At 41.0% G+C, this 14,488-nt stretch overlaps 2 protein-coding genes across 3 annotated transcripts in view; one reads left to right on the top strand and one right to left on the bottom strand.

Annotated features, from left to right (window-relative positions):
• The window catches only part of LOC125878859 (uncharacterized), a 265,428-nt gene that overhangs the window by 89,584 nt on the left and 161,356 nt on the right, over positions 1–14,488 (bottom strand). The window lies entirely within an intron of this gene.
• The window catches only part of abat (4-aminobutyrate aminotransferase), a 147,111-nt gene that overhangs the window by 55,291 nt on the left and 77,332 nt on the right, over positions 1–14,488 (top strand). The gene's annotated exons all lie outside the window — the stretch shown is intronic.

Genomic DNA, 14,488 nt, shown 5'->3' with positions numbered 1-14,488 from the left:
CCTCCTGTTACATGAGCGGATATGTCAGTTGGAGGTCTCCATGTGGGGAAGACAGACAGGACAGGAGAAAACTCTGACCAATAATTGCATTCAGTCCGAATGCAATGATTGGTCGGAGTTTTCTTAACACCATATGAGAATGATATAATTATAAGTTTTTAGCTCTGGTGGAATTCACTTACATTTTAGTGTGCCATCAGCTTATTAATAGCATTTTAACCTAAACAAAGAAAAGTGTAAAATTTCCAGAAAGGTAAGTGTTGCTTTAATGGAGGCCCAAACTACTGTCATATCTGAAAAACTATTCTTATTTATATTTATGAATTCAGTCAGTTTTGTTCTCAGTTGGGTTAGAAATTAGTCATTTCTTAGAAGAGTGGAATTAAATCTCCATCTATTAGCCTTATTTTTACTTATTAAAAGTAGATACAATTGTGATCAGATAGATGTCTGGGCAAGAATTCTTTCAAATGTATATGTACATATATGGGCCATTCTACCGAATTGGTGCAAACTGCTGTCCCCAAACAAAAAAACAAATTTAAAAAACATTTAAGTATGCAAATTTTACATGTTTAATAAGATCTTGCAGTTATCTATTGAAACACCAAATGATATTTAAGATATCAGTATGCTTAATATATATAAAATCATCATTTATAGGGTACTTTACATTGTGAGGTGGCTGTCCCCAACCCCAACTCCTAAATTTCAATTCATGAAAATGATAGTGAAATGATTTTTATAAAATGTTCTTTTGTTCTTTCTAGAAGGGTCTTTTTGATTTATTTGAAATGGAAGTGTAAAAAAGTAGATTGATTTTATATATTTTTTGTAAATCATGAAAATGTGTGTAAAAAATCTTGTCCCTCATTTTCTTGTCACTACCGAAACATTGTAGGTTTTAGTCCATAGGCTAAGACTGATTTAAGCCACACCTCTAATTTTTTTTATCAGGAATTATTCCTTTGTCCCTCTCATGTTTTGGCTGCATGGTGAGTAGCTAGGTCTCATCATTTTGAAGAAAAGGTGTTCAAAAGTCTGAAATCAGTGTGTAACTTTAAGAGACGTCACTACCGAACACCTATTTACTGCACTTAAACAAACTTTTTTTGGTTTTATGGCAGAAAAAATAGTTTTTATGTGTGTGCAATAGTTCAGAAAACTGCTAGCTAACCATGTGCTGATCAGCCTCTTTAAGCTAGGCTAGCTAGTTATCTAAAATTGTCACTACCGAAACAGTCACTACCGAAACATGTGGTGACGTTTCGGTAGTGACATGATTGTTTCGGTAGTGACAAAATGGAAACTCCTCCCTCTGTTGGTGGACACTCCCCTTTACCTTTACCTACTGCGTATGAACACCAGTATGTTTTTGAGTGCGCACACAGAACAGTCATCATGGAATGTGAAGAGATATTTCCTGAAATTGACAAAAAGTGTATTGGATTACAAATGAAGACTGCACCTTTAAGTCAGCATGTTCCATTAGTTCCATTGGTCAGGCTCAGATTGACACTTGTTTTTGCCACTGCTTTCTAATTACTGACTTCTTAAAATGTGTCAGTAATGTTAATTTCTATGGTTAACTTATACAGGGAGAGAGACAGTATGCCAAATAACCAGAGGAGCAGAGCAAAAACAGGAGCAGAGAGACTGAGGGAGTACAGAAAAAGGTTGAGGGATGACCCTGTGAAGTACGAAGAGTACTTAAAAAAGGAAAGAGAAAGAAATAACAAACGAAGGGAAGAGGGAAAGTTGAAGAGTGTCACGGAATTATCTGCAAGGGAGCAAAGACAGCAAAGAAAGGAATGGAGGACAAGATAGAAAAAACACAGGATGATGAAAAGGCAGAAAGAAAAAGCTGTTTGCAGGGACACGCCACCCAGCACTTCCAGTGAGAGTGAGGGGAAAAAAGCGACCAAAAGAACATCAATGAACAGATACAGAAAATTAAAGAAATTGGAAAAGAAGATAGCAGGAATGCAGAGGAAGAAAGAAAGATATAAAAAGCGATGTCAAAGATTAAGAAGATAATGTCAGAATTGTCTAAATCTCCGAGATCGAAAACACAGATGGATGCACAGAAGTACAGATTTCCTAAACATGTGACAAAGACCCTACTTTTTCACAACACACTCATGCATCAAATTAAATAAAAATACAAATCTGCGAGCTACAAAGACAAACATTCATTCAGAAGATCTCTCACAACCGGGCTACTGAGGAAGTACAAACTTGTCTCTACAATGAGAAAATGTGTTGGTGTCTCCCACAAAGTGTTCAACAAGACTGAAAACCACCCATGTCTTACTTTCACCTATCAGAAAAATCACAAACAAAAAAACACGGACATCGTCAAAACATTTCTGAGTCGAGATGACAATAGTCGGATATCAGCAGGAAAGAAGGAAACAATCACTGATTGATGATGATTGATGATGATTTCTCACTTGCAGTCTCGTCAAGACTGAAACTATCCAGTACCTCTTCAGTAAGGTATAATCTGAAATTCAAGCACTGTTATGTCATTTTCAGATATTTAATGTCAGATGTGTGTCTGATATACATGTGTTCAACATTTATGAGTTATTAGTTATTTTTATTGACATAAAATGATGACAGTCTTATTCAGCCGTGACAAACAATATATTGTGGTCACTACCGAAACGGTATTGTCACTACCGAAAATGTGCCGTCACTACCGAAACATGTGATGTTTTGTCAAAAATAAAGTATATTGAATTATGAACTAAGATATTGTGATGGTCTTTGGTTCAATGTGTATTAAAACTAATGAATCCTAAAGTTTGTAATCATTATGAACAACTTTATGCCCTTTTCAAAGAAAAATTGGATTCAAAATCCAATGATTCTGATAAATAATGGTTAAAAAATTTGTTAAAATTATATACTTTTCAATTTACCTGTGAATTTTGAAAAATAAAATTTCAAAAAAATATATTTACAAGGTAGATATAAAGAAAATTTTTATAGATTAATATAACCATTTATTTCATGTGATATTTCATTGTGTTTCGGTAGTGACAAATTTTGGGAGAGGAAAAATATTCCAAAACTGTATGAAAATACAAAATGAGAATTAACTGTACAACTACTAGAAATGTGTACCTTGGATATTATACAACTAACATACATGAAAAGTTTTGGGGAAAAGACACATTTATTTCAAGATGTTTCCAACTCTGACTTTGCACCAATTCTGTAGAATGGCCCATATAGATATACAGTTGGTAGTCGATCAACTTCAATAACTGTGAGTTAATTGAGGGAAAAAATTCAGCTTCGAATATAGCCGGGGCATATAGACTACAGGGTGACACGGGAGTGGATTTTCAGTCCTGTCCCATCCCACCCCCACAGAAATAATCCCATCCCGTCCCAGTCCCATGAAAAAGAAAAAAAAAAATCTCGTCCCGTCCCAATCCCACAAGAATGACTCCTGTCCCATCCCGCTCCCGCTTTGTGTTTCAGTTACAGTAAAAGAAAAATACAGTACATGGATCACACAATGCCTACCTTAGTTGAATATAAACCCAAATATGACATCTGATGTTGTGTTTTGATGTTTATTGCCTAATTATTTTTACATTCACTCCACCTTGAAGCTGTTCAGAATGATAAACACATTTGATTTCTGATGTGGTCAGACAACACGTCATAAGAACCCGTTCTGAGAGAGAAAAATGTAGTTAAAGTATTGTAGTAAAAGTAGTGTTTGGTTCCTCTGACTGATATTATTATTATTTTGCTGGGCGATTAATTGCGTCAGAAATTATTGCGATAAGCAATAATATTGCGTAATATTGTGCTTTTAAGACCATTTTTATTATTGTTGTAATTTTGTTGTTTTTAGACCATTTTTAAACTTATATAATGATAATAAAGGCATATTGATGTAAGTACACCCTTTTAAAGAGAAATAAACATTTATTTAAAGCCGCTACAAGGAACTTTTAACTGGATACACAAAAGTCTCTCGTTCGCTGATGTCTGTGTGTGACCTACAACAGCAAATGAGACCATCGGTGTGAAGATAAGCTATTTCTATATAGTGTATATCCATACCTTTAGGAAACTGTGTCCGGGTCTGCCGCAGGTCGCTTCCAGGACAAAGCAATTTATGGCACTCAGACGGCACACTTCATCTTACCTAGCTGCTTACATTTAGTGACTCTTATAAATAGTCGCTATTCCTCCTCCTCGACCCGACGTTAAAATAGCTGCAATCATCGGGTAAAAGTTCTGTGAAAGCACTGGACTCACCAACAGTCAGCCACGTCTCAGTCACACAAAGAAAATCCAATCCTGGGGAAGTCAGGAAATCCTTCAGGATAAACGTTTTGTTCGCTAGCGATCTAGCATTTACCAGCCCAATCCTGGCAGGAGCCGGCAGGTCCACAACGTTAGCTGTCCGGGGAGCCACACACAGAGGCCGTAGGTTGCGCAGATTCACCCCGTGCCAGCGGGGATGGGGAGAGCAGGGGCCGCGGGGCTGGAACACCTCATCCGGGCCGACGACAGGTACCAGCCAGGCATCGACAGGGTCCAGCGAGTGCAGAGAAATAAAGAGGCGAGGCACCGCTCCATTCTCAGTCCAAGAAGCCATGGAAGGGCTCGTCAAACAGGCCTTAAGCCTTACCAGCCGACCGCTGCGTTTACCCCGGCGGCAGTGGCGCTTACGCCGGAGAGGTGGAGCGGGGCATGGCAGAGGTGAGCTGGGATCCCCAATAGGAACGGGGGCAAAGTTTTCCCGTCTTGTTGTTTCATTCATCCCCACAACAAATACATGCGGGAGCCAGGTAAGCGTCTTTACGACAATATGTGCAGGAGCTCATGGGAAATGTAGGCTTCATTCCGGCAAAACACTACCGCATTTGTCCACAGGGTTGCCAAAATCAATTCAAAATGAAAGTTCCTTGTAGGGGCTTTAACAAGAATATTTTAGGAATGCATAAAAGAAAATTTAAATATCCGAAATAACACATAAAAATATCAAAATAAATAAATAAATACAAAAAAACAGATTCAGTCTCTCACTCAGTACAGTTAAGTTGGCCATATTTGCTCTTTTTTTTGAGATGGTTTTAGAACAAACCCGGCATACCGGCTCGTCCAAATTACTGGGCTGCCCTCTGTCATTTGGTTTAAATCCAAAATACTCCCACACAGGGGCCGTGGCATTTGGTTTAGGAACAAGTTCCATGTCTTTCTCTTACGCTCAACTGTTTTTTTCCCCTCCGCCTCGTCTCCCCCTCACAAAGATCGCACTGTGTGTGTGTAGCTCATAGCCCCACCTCCCCTACAGAGACAAAGACGCTTGATGACAAGACCTTTCCCTCTGTTCATTACGCCAATGAACCAACTCACCTGGCTGCCAAACGATGCACGGCAGTGAATGCTCTTGTCGTCCAGTCTCTTTAGTGGAGATAGACAGGAAAACAATCACGCATGAATAAATTAATCACGGCTGGAAAAGTTACCGTCTCCCTTTTATTCCCATCTCAAAAATAGTATGGTAAGACACTCAACAGCTCTCTTGCAAAAGACTGTTTCTTTAACAGACCGTCATTTAGAGATGACATCCGTGACGTCATATGTGACGTGTAAGAAATGTGAACAAGTTTACTGAAGGCATAAGCCGACTTGAACATGTGAAACTAATGTTATGTAAAACGAACCATTTTGCTTCCAACTACAAATTCAATTTACCAAGGTATAGCACTTGGGTGTGTTCAATATCACCTTAGAAATAAAATACATTTTCTGGGCAGACTTACAGTGGTGGAAAATAGTTTTCGGACACCCCATGCATTTGTGAAATATTGCATCACTCTTAGGTCTTCAAGTGCAATTTCTTTTAGTACAGTCACAGCCAAAATACTAAATAAATCCTAAAAAAGCCATTAAAAACTTAAAATTGATTGGTTCCATAAAAATACATAAGAAATTTTGAGTATTGGGTCATTTTGGTACCAGTGATGAAGGTCGTTCTTTTTATTAAAAGACACAATTTTTGTTGCCAAGCTTTGTGTCTACATAAAGCCAGCACATTTGAAAGTCCTTCAGACACAAAAATGGCCAAAACAAGGAACCTAACGCAGGAAACACGCCTGAAGATAAAGATTACAGATGATACAGAAATACAGATGAACCAACAGCTTGGAAGACAAACCAAGATCTGGGCATCCAAGGGTTTCTTCAGCAAGAAATGACCGCATCCTGATCCGCATGTGCAGGCAAAACCGCCGTATGACATCACAGGAGCTTCAGCAGCAGTGGTCAAACCAAACTGGTGTCCAGTGTTCCACCCACACTGTACGTGGCCGACTTTTAGATCATGGTTGAAGGTCCTACAAGGCTATCAAGAAGCCCCTGATCAATGAGAGACAGAGGATAGCCCGGCGTCGTTGGGCCCAGGCACACAAGAACTGGACAGCTAGGAATTGGAAGAAGATTTTGTGGTCAGATGAGTCCCGTTTCCAGCTTTATCTTCCTCCTACTGAGGGTACGCAAAAGGCCAGGCGAAGCATTGTCTCCAGCATGTACAGTACCTACTGTCAAGCATGGTGGAGGCAGTATCATGGTTTGGGGATGCATGAGTGCTGCTGGTGTTGGTCATCTTACTGTCTGTGATGGCACATTGAACTCTACCAAGTATTGTACCATTCTTGAAACCCACATGCTCCCTTCTGCGTGTGCACTGTTCGGTCGAGGTAAAAACTGGATGTTTCAACAAGATAATGCCCCTTGCCACACATCCAAGGCCAGTAGAAATTGGCTGCAGGAGCACAGTATCCAGGTCTTAGAGTGGCCAGCTCAATCCCCGGACATGAGCCCCATTGAAAATCTGTGGTGGATTATCAAAAGGTCTGTTTCAAAGCATAAACCAAAGAATTTAGAAGAATTAAAAGCAGTAATTCAAGAAGAATGGGACAAGATTACCCCTCAACAGTGTGAAAGGCTCGTGGGAAACATGCCAGCCAGGACTAGAGCTCTACTACTAAATATTAATTTGATGATGTGATGGTTTATTTATTTTTTGTTCAGTTTTGAACACATTCTCTGTTATTTGTTGACTTTGATACCTACAATGTTGAGAACTGACATTGAAACTGTCAAGAATTTAGTTTTGTTAGTTTTTCTTGTAAACAATAAAAAAATATAATTTGTATTTGTTTGTATCTGTCTAATGCAGCCACACTTTTTGAAACACAAAAAAAGATTTTTCCACAAATATTTCATGATAATATTTATGATTGTGTAAAATTTTAAGGGTGTCCGAAAACTTTTTTCTACCACCTAACATTTGTCCTTGTACTAACCTGAGCCACTGAATTACAACCTTAGCCCGCCATATTCAAAAAGTAAGTTAACTGCTTATCTAGATCAGTATGAAAGTATAACACATGAATTTCCATTGAAAAAATAAACAGATAATATCACTCAGAAGAACTTGCCTGAGTCTGTTGGATTGTGCATACAGGCTGGTTAAAGTTCTCACTGCTACACCATCTCCTCTTGAGCAGCTTGTGCTCTTTGACCTGGGTCTTCTTCCATATCCTCCAGCACTGCTAATTTCAGGGTTTCTTTGGCCTCCTCCGCCAAGTTGAACGACATCCTTGTGCCCTTGTGATTTACCTTCAGGATCGCCGGGTATACAAGGAACGGGTCAATGCCTTTTGGAGCTTAGCGCAGATCTCTCTGTACTCCTGCTGGTTGTGCATTGTCCCAGGGCTGTAGTTGGTGAAGAACTGTAACTGAGTGCCGTCAGGGAGAGTTGGCCTGACTTTCCATGCACCCTCCAGGATGGACTGTTGGTCGGTATAGCGTAGCAGCCTGAAGGTCATAGTCCGCGGTCTCAAAATGATGTGCACGATCAATTTCCACCCGGGCACTGCGGGAGCCCCCGAGTCATGGGATCCAGTTAGGCAGCATCCTCTGCAGGGAACCTCTCTGGTCGTCACCCTCAGCACCTGTCAGTAAGTTGACCAGCCGCACATTGTTTCTCCTGGACCTGTCCTCCAAGTCGTTAAGCTTCTTCCGTAATTTAGCCATTTCTTCGAGACAAGTGCTAGTGTCTTCCTTGTTCTTGTGCAGGCTAAATTGGATGCTGTCTATTTTGTTGAAGACTGTGCTAAAATTTTAGCATGAATGTCTGTTCTTTTAATGACTGTAGAATGTTGCCATTCTCTATCTTGTGCTTCTCTATGGGGTCGAGAGCTTTTGCAAGTGAGTCCTTTAGCATGTGGGCTACCGTCTCCTGCAGTGATTCCATCTCTGTAACCATTGTTTGCTTGATTAGCATAGCTAATTCCTCGGGGGAATTGTTAGCCTGTTGCCATCTGCTGCTTGAGTCTTGTTTCTTGGTCAAACTTTGTTCTGTTTTCGAGGCTGTCTTGCTTTGTGCCTCACCAGAAGTCCTCTCCACCTTTCTTTTGTAGTCCACCTTTGCCTGTCACATCTCATCTTGTCCCCTTTCTTGAATACCAGGTTTTCTGGTTAAGGAGCTGCTTGATATTATTGCTGACCCAGGGTTTATTATTGGGGAAGCAGTGTACAGTCTTTACCGGCACCACAGTGTCCCTACAGAAGTTTATATATTGTGTTAGAATATAGAATAGAATAGAATATAGAATATCCACCCTCCTGTCCATGTCCATGTTGTTCAATTCTGGTTCCTGCCACCTCCAAAAGTTTTCCGACGACTCCTCTATAGTTGGATGCATCAGCAATGATGACGAGGAGGAGTACAGAGGACTGATTGAGAGCTTTGTTGCGTGGAGCAAACGAAACCACCTTCAAGTCAACATCAGCAAGACTAAGGAGGTGGTGGTGGACTACCGGAGGAACCGGAGGCAACCTGCCCCAGTCACCATCCAGGGCGAGGAGTTGGAGATGGTGGACTCGTACAAGTACCTTGGGGTCCACATAAACAATAAACTGGACTGGACTCATAACACAGATGCCCCCTATAGGAAAGGACAGAGCAGGATGTTCTTCCTGAGGAGACTGAGATCATTTGGTGTCTGTAGTGGGCTCCTCAAGCCCTTCTACCAGTCTATGGTTGCCAGTGCACTCTTCTTTGCTGTAGTGTGCTGGTGGGATGGAGTTAAGACTGGTGAGGTCAACAGGCTCAACAAGCTTGTGAGGAAAGCCCACTCTGTCATGGGACTGGATCTGGACAGTCTGGAGACAGTGGCTGAGAAGAGGATGAAGGACAAAATCTGTGCAATCCTGGACAATCCTTCTCACCCTCTGCACGACGAGCTGTGGCTGATGGGCAGCTCATTCAGCCAGCGGATTATCCCACCCAGGAGCAGAACTGAACGATTCAGACGGTCCTTTGTGCCCACCACCATCAGACTGTACAACAGCAGTTTGGCTTAGCTACATCTAGCTCTGAACGGACCTATCTTGCATTTGTCCAGTAATGATACTTTATCTGCCACCTGTCACTTTATCCCATTCGACACTTTGTCTGCCATTTTTTAGTCACTTTATTCATCTGATGTAACAGTTTTATTGATGTAGCAATTTTATTTTAGCTTTTATTTATCTATTATTATCTTTAATTTTTATTTTTTTATTTTTTCTCTTAAACTTATTCTATTTAATGTCCTTTGATTTTGTCTTGTGCTGCTGTGATACCTCAATTCCCCCCCTGGGGGATCAATAAAGTATATCTTATCTTATCTTATCTTATCTTATCTTATCTTATCTTATGTTGTGTCCTGTGGCTCCAGTAGTCCAGTCTGTACATTCAAACTGAGTGGGTGGTAACAGGCGACCGCACAGACCTCCACATGCTAGCCAGAAGTACCCTGACTGCTGTTCGGTACCGAAATGAGTTCCTCAGACCCATTGTCAGACCATATGCTGGTGCAGTGGGCCCTGGGTTCCTTCTAATGCATGACAGTGCCCGGTGCTCATGTGGCTGGAGTGTGTCAGCAGTTCCTGGATGCTTGATGCTATTGACTGGCTTGCCTGTTCCCCAGACCTGAATCCATCCAAGCACCTCTGGGACATCGTATCGTAGCATCCACTGCCGCCACATCACACCACAGACTGTCCAGGGGCTGACTGATGCCCTGATCCAGGTCTGGGAGGAGATCCCCCAGGAGACCATCAGTCGTCTCATCAGGAGCATGCCCAAACATTGTAGGGAATGTATACAGGCACGTGGAGGCCATACTCACTACTGAGCCACATTATAGAGTGTGCCAGTAAACCCGGAACTCCGTTAGTGCTTTTAGCATATCCGGTTCTCTCGTCTACTCGGTTCTCTCGTCTACAAGTCAATATGTTTTGTGAATGGGATTTTGGTAAAATGCCTCAAATAAGGTCTGTGGTTAACAAAAGCTTAAGCAAGTTTCAGGTTTTGTTCTACGACATAAAACACGTCAGTAAATACCCTACTTGTGAATTTTGAAGCTTTTACGTGTCGTAAAAAAGGCAGTTGCTAACAAGTTGCTCAATACGACTACAAACCCTGTCGGGGACATTAAACCTCATCACCCCCGAACAGGTGAGAGTGCTGGCACTCTGCCATTACAGCTTCTAATTAGTCGTGTTTTCACCTTCCAACGTGTAGATATATCAATTTAGTATTAGGAGTTTAGTATTTTCCAAGTGTTTAGTGTTTTAAATTGTAGAATAAGTAATTTATATACACTGAACAAAAATATAAACGCAACACTTTTGTATTTGCTCCCATTTTTCATGAGCTGAACTCAAAGATCTAAAACATTTTTTTATATACACAAAAGACCATTTCTCACAAATATTGTTCACAAATCTGTCTAAATCTGTGTTAGTGAGCACTCCTCCTTTGCCGAGATAATCCATCCCACCTCACAGGTGTGGCATATCAAGATGCTGATTAGACAGCATGAATATTGCACAGGTGCCTTAGGCTGGCCACAATAAAAGGCCACTCTGAAATGTGCAGTTTTGCTTTATTGGTGGGGGGGGGGGGGGGGGGGGTCAGAAAACCAGTCAGTATCTGGTGTGACCACTATTTGCCTCACGCAGTGCAACACATCCCCTAGAGTTGATCAGGTTGTTGATTGTGGCCTGTGGAATGATGGTCCACTCCTCTTCAGTGGCTGTGCGAAGTTGGCAGGGACTGGAACGTGCTGTTGTATACGCCGATCCAGAGCATCCCAAACATGCTCAATGGGTGACATGTCCAGTGAGTATGCTGGCCATGCAAGAACTGGGATGTTTTCAGCTTCCAGGAATTGTGTACAGATCCTTGCAACATGGGGCCGTGCATTATTATGCTGCAACATGAGTTGATGGTCGTGGATGAATGGCACAACAATGGGCCTCAGGATCTCGTCACGGTATCTCTGTGCATTCAAAATGCCATAAATAAAATGCACCTGTGTTCGTTGTCCATAACATACGCCTACCCATACCATAACCCCACCGCCACCATGGGCCACTCGATCCACAACGTTGACATCAGCAAACCGCTCACCCACACGACGCCACACACACTGTCTGCCATCTGCCCTGAACAGTGAAAACCGGGATTCATCCGTGAAGAGAACACCTCTCCAACGTGCCAGACACCATCGAATGTGAGTATTCGCCCACTCAAGTCGGTTACGACGATGAACTGCAGATGAGCTTCCCTGAGACGGTTTCTGACAGTTTGTGCAGAAATTCTTTGGTTATGCAAACCGATTGTTGCAGCAGCTGTCTGGGTGGCTGGTCTCAGACGATCTTGGAGGTTAACATGCTGGATGTGGAGGTCCTGGGCTGGTGTGGTTACACGTGGTCTGCGGTTGTGAGGCCGGTTGGATGTACTGCCAAATTGTCTGAAACACCTTTGGAGACGGCTTATGGTAGAGAAATGAACATTCAGTTCACAAGCACCAGCTCTGGTGGACATTCCTGCAGTCAGCATGCCAATTGCATGCTCCCTCAAAACTTGCAACATCTGTGGCATTGTCCTGTGTGATAAAACTGAACGTTTCAGAGTGGCCTTTTATTGTGGCTAGCCTAAGGCACACCTGTACAATAATCATGCTGTCTAATCAGCATCTTGATATGCCATACCTGCGAGGTGGGATGGATTATCTCGGCAAAGGAGTGCTCACGAACACAGATTTAGACAGATTTGTGAACAGTATTTGAGGGAAATGGTCTTTTGTGTGTATAGAAAATGTTTTAGATCTTTGAGTTCAGCTCGTGAAAAATGGGAGCAAAAACAAAAGTGTTGCATTAATATTTTTGTTCAGTGTATTTATTCAGTTTGTCTAAGTTCTTTGTTTGGGTTAGGGTTCGCTAGACAATGGTTTTTTGCTTTGCACCGGGATGCAACCACAAGTCTTCGGATGGAACTTGCTCGTTTCATCGTTTCCCGACCGATGTTGACCAGTGGAGACTATGGGTTCGTGCTTTAAGGTAAGCTCACATTACTATGATTTCCATGTAAACATCACATTTACTTGCTTGGTCAGGGTGAAACTATCTGCATTGTGCTTGAAGCAACACTGACGTTAATTAATGATAATTGGCCACATGAAGTTGTTACGTTAACGGTAAACAGTTAAACATAATTCCGGGATTTTCATGAATTTAAGCATAACATTTTGCATAACCAGAGAAATAATACCTTAAACTGACAGCTGCAGACCCGGCTTTATTCACTGGAATGAATTTAATCTTACTGCAAAGAGGTGTGTTTTAAGTTTAGCTAATGCTAACAAGTTCATAGTCATAAGGTGGTTTGATGCTAACGTTAGCTAACGCGCTAATGTTACAATATGTGGGCATGTTTTTGCCGAGATTTGAATGGGAAGGTGGTTCCAGAGGAGAGGGGCTTGGTATGAGACGGCTCTACCACCTGCAGATAACACCTACTGTTTTTTTGAATGGGATTTTGATAAAATGCCTCGAATAAGGTATGTGGTTAACAAAAGCTTAAGCGAGTACATGTTTTGTTCTACTACATAAAACACGTCAGTATATACCCAACTTGTGAATTTTGAAACTTTTATTATCTGACCAATTTGGGAAATCTTTATATATTTGATTATCATCCAAAATTTGTCATATTCCATAGGCCGTTTTTGAGCACTTACTGGGCTGGAAAACATCAAACCAATCTGACAACACTAATTAAAGGCACCGAAAGCCGTTTTAAGTCCTGCGTGAAGGCCTAATTTGTACATGTCTTTAATTGAAAGATTCATATTTAGCTGTAAATGTATTGATTAATAATGTAATGTATTTTAAATTTTGAAAATATATAGACAAATTCGGTGAGTGATTTGTGTATGCAGCCATCTTGCCGTTGCTGCGATGACATGTGTCAGTCATCAGTTCATTATGCTGTCATTGTGAACTGACTCTCTACAATGACATCATCATGAATAGCTGGATTGATGATGTCAGGCAGTGGCCTCCGGTAACTGATTGAGTACTGATATTAATATAGAAATGAATCATTTGTTTGAGTGATAAGCAGGAAAGATTAGAGTAATAGGGAGATAATAGACTGTATCATTAAACACTGTGTAATATTACGTTAGCATACGTTACGTGTGCTGATGTTAGCAAGCTAGCAGCGTGACATTTAATCATTATGGACAGGCTACGTGACCATATATTGATCACCTTCAATATGATGCCTTCAATATGATGTTGAAGGCGATCAATATTGATCGCCTTCAATATGATGTGATGGTCATCTGAAAGGCGGTGTAAAATTTGCCCGACCCATCCGGAGCTCAGGTAATTTTGACCCTCAATCAGAGACCTGTAATTGCCGTTTTTCTGGTCATCAGAGGCCAGGCGATCAATAAAATATTCTTGAATACCTAAAACAAAACACAAACACATGTTGTGCCTGTCCATAATGATTAAATGTCATGCTGCTAGCTTGCTAACATCAGCACACGTAACGTTATATTACACAGTGTTTAATGATACAGTCTATTATCTCCCTATTACTCTAATCTTCCCTGCTTATCGCTCAAACAAATGATTAATTTCTATATTAATATCGGTACTCATTTAAGATACCTTCATCAGTTACCGGAGGCCACTGTCTAACATCATCAATCCAGCTATTCATGATGCTGTCATTGTAGAGAGTCAGTTCACAATGACAGCATAATGAATTGATGACTGACATATGTCACTGCAGCAATGGCGCCGCCGCAAGATGACGGCATACACAAATCGCTCGCCGAATTCGTCTATAGATTGATGTAAGTTTGAACAATATTCTTCCTCTATTTCTTTCCTGCGCATGCACTTTTATGACTGTGTTGTGATTGTATTGAAATATTATGTAAAGCACATTGTGTTGCCTTGTGTATGAAATGTGCTATATAAATAGGCTAAAGATTGACTTGACTTGACTAAGTTAGGCAATCGGTCAACTATAGTCTACATTACAAAAATAATAGCATTGTCTGTAATTTAAATAATTTTAATATGTATACAT

Source organism: Epinephelus fuscoguttatus, linkage group LG19 (assembly GCF_011397635.1).
Source record: "Epinephelus fuscoguttatus linkage group LG19, E.fuscoguttatus.final_Chr_v1".
Taxonomy (NCBI): domain Eukaryota; kingdom Metazoa; phylum Chordata; class Actinopteri; order Perciformes; family Serranidae; genus Epinephelus; species Epinephelus fuscoguttatus.
This window is presented reverse-complemented; position numbering and strand designations above follow the sequence as displayed.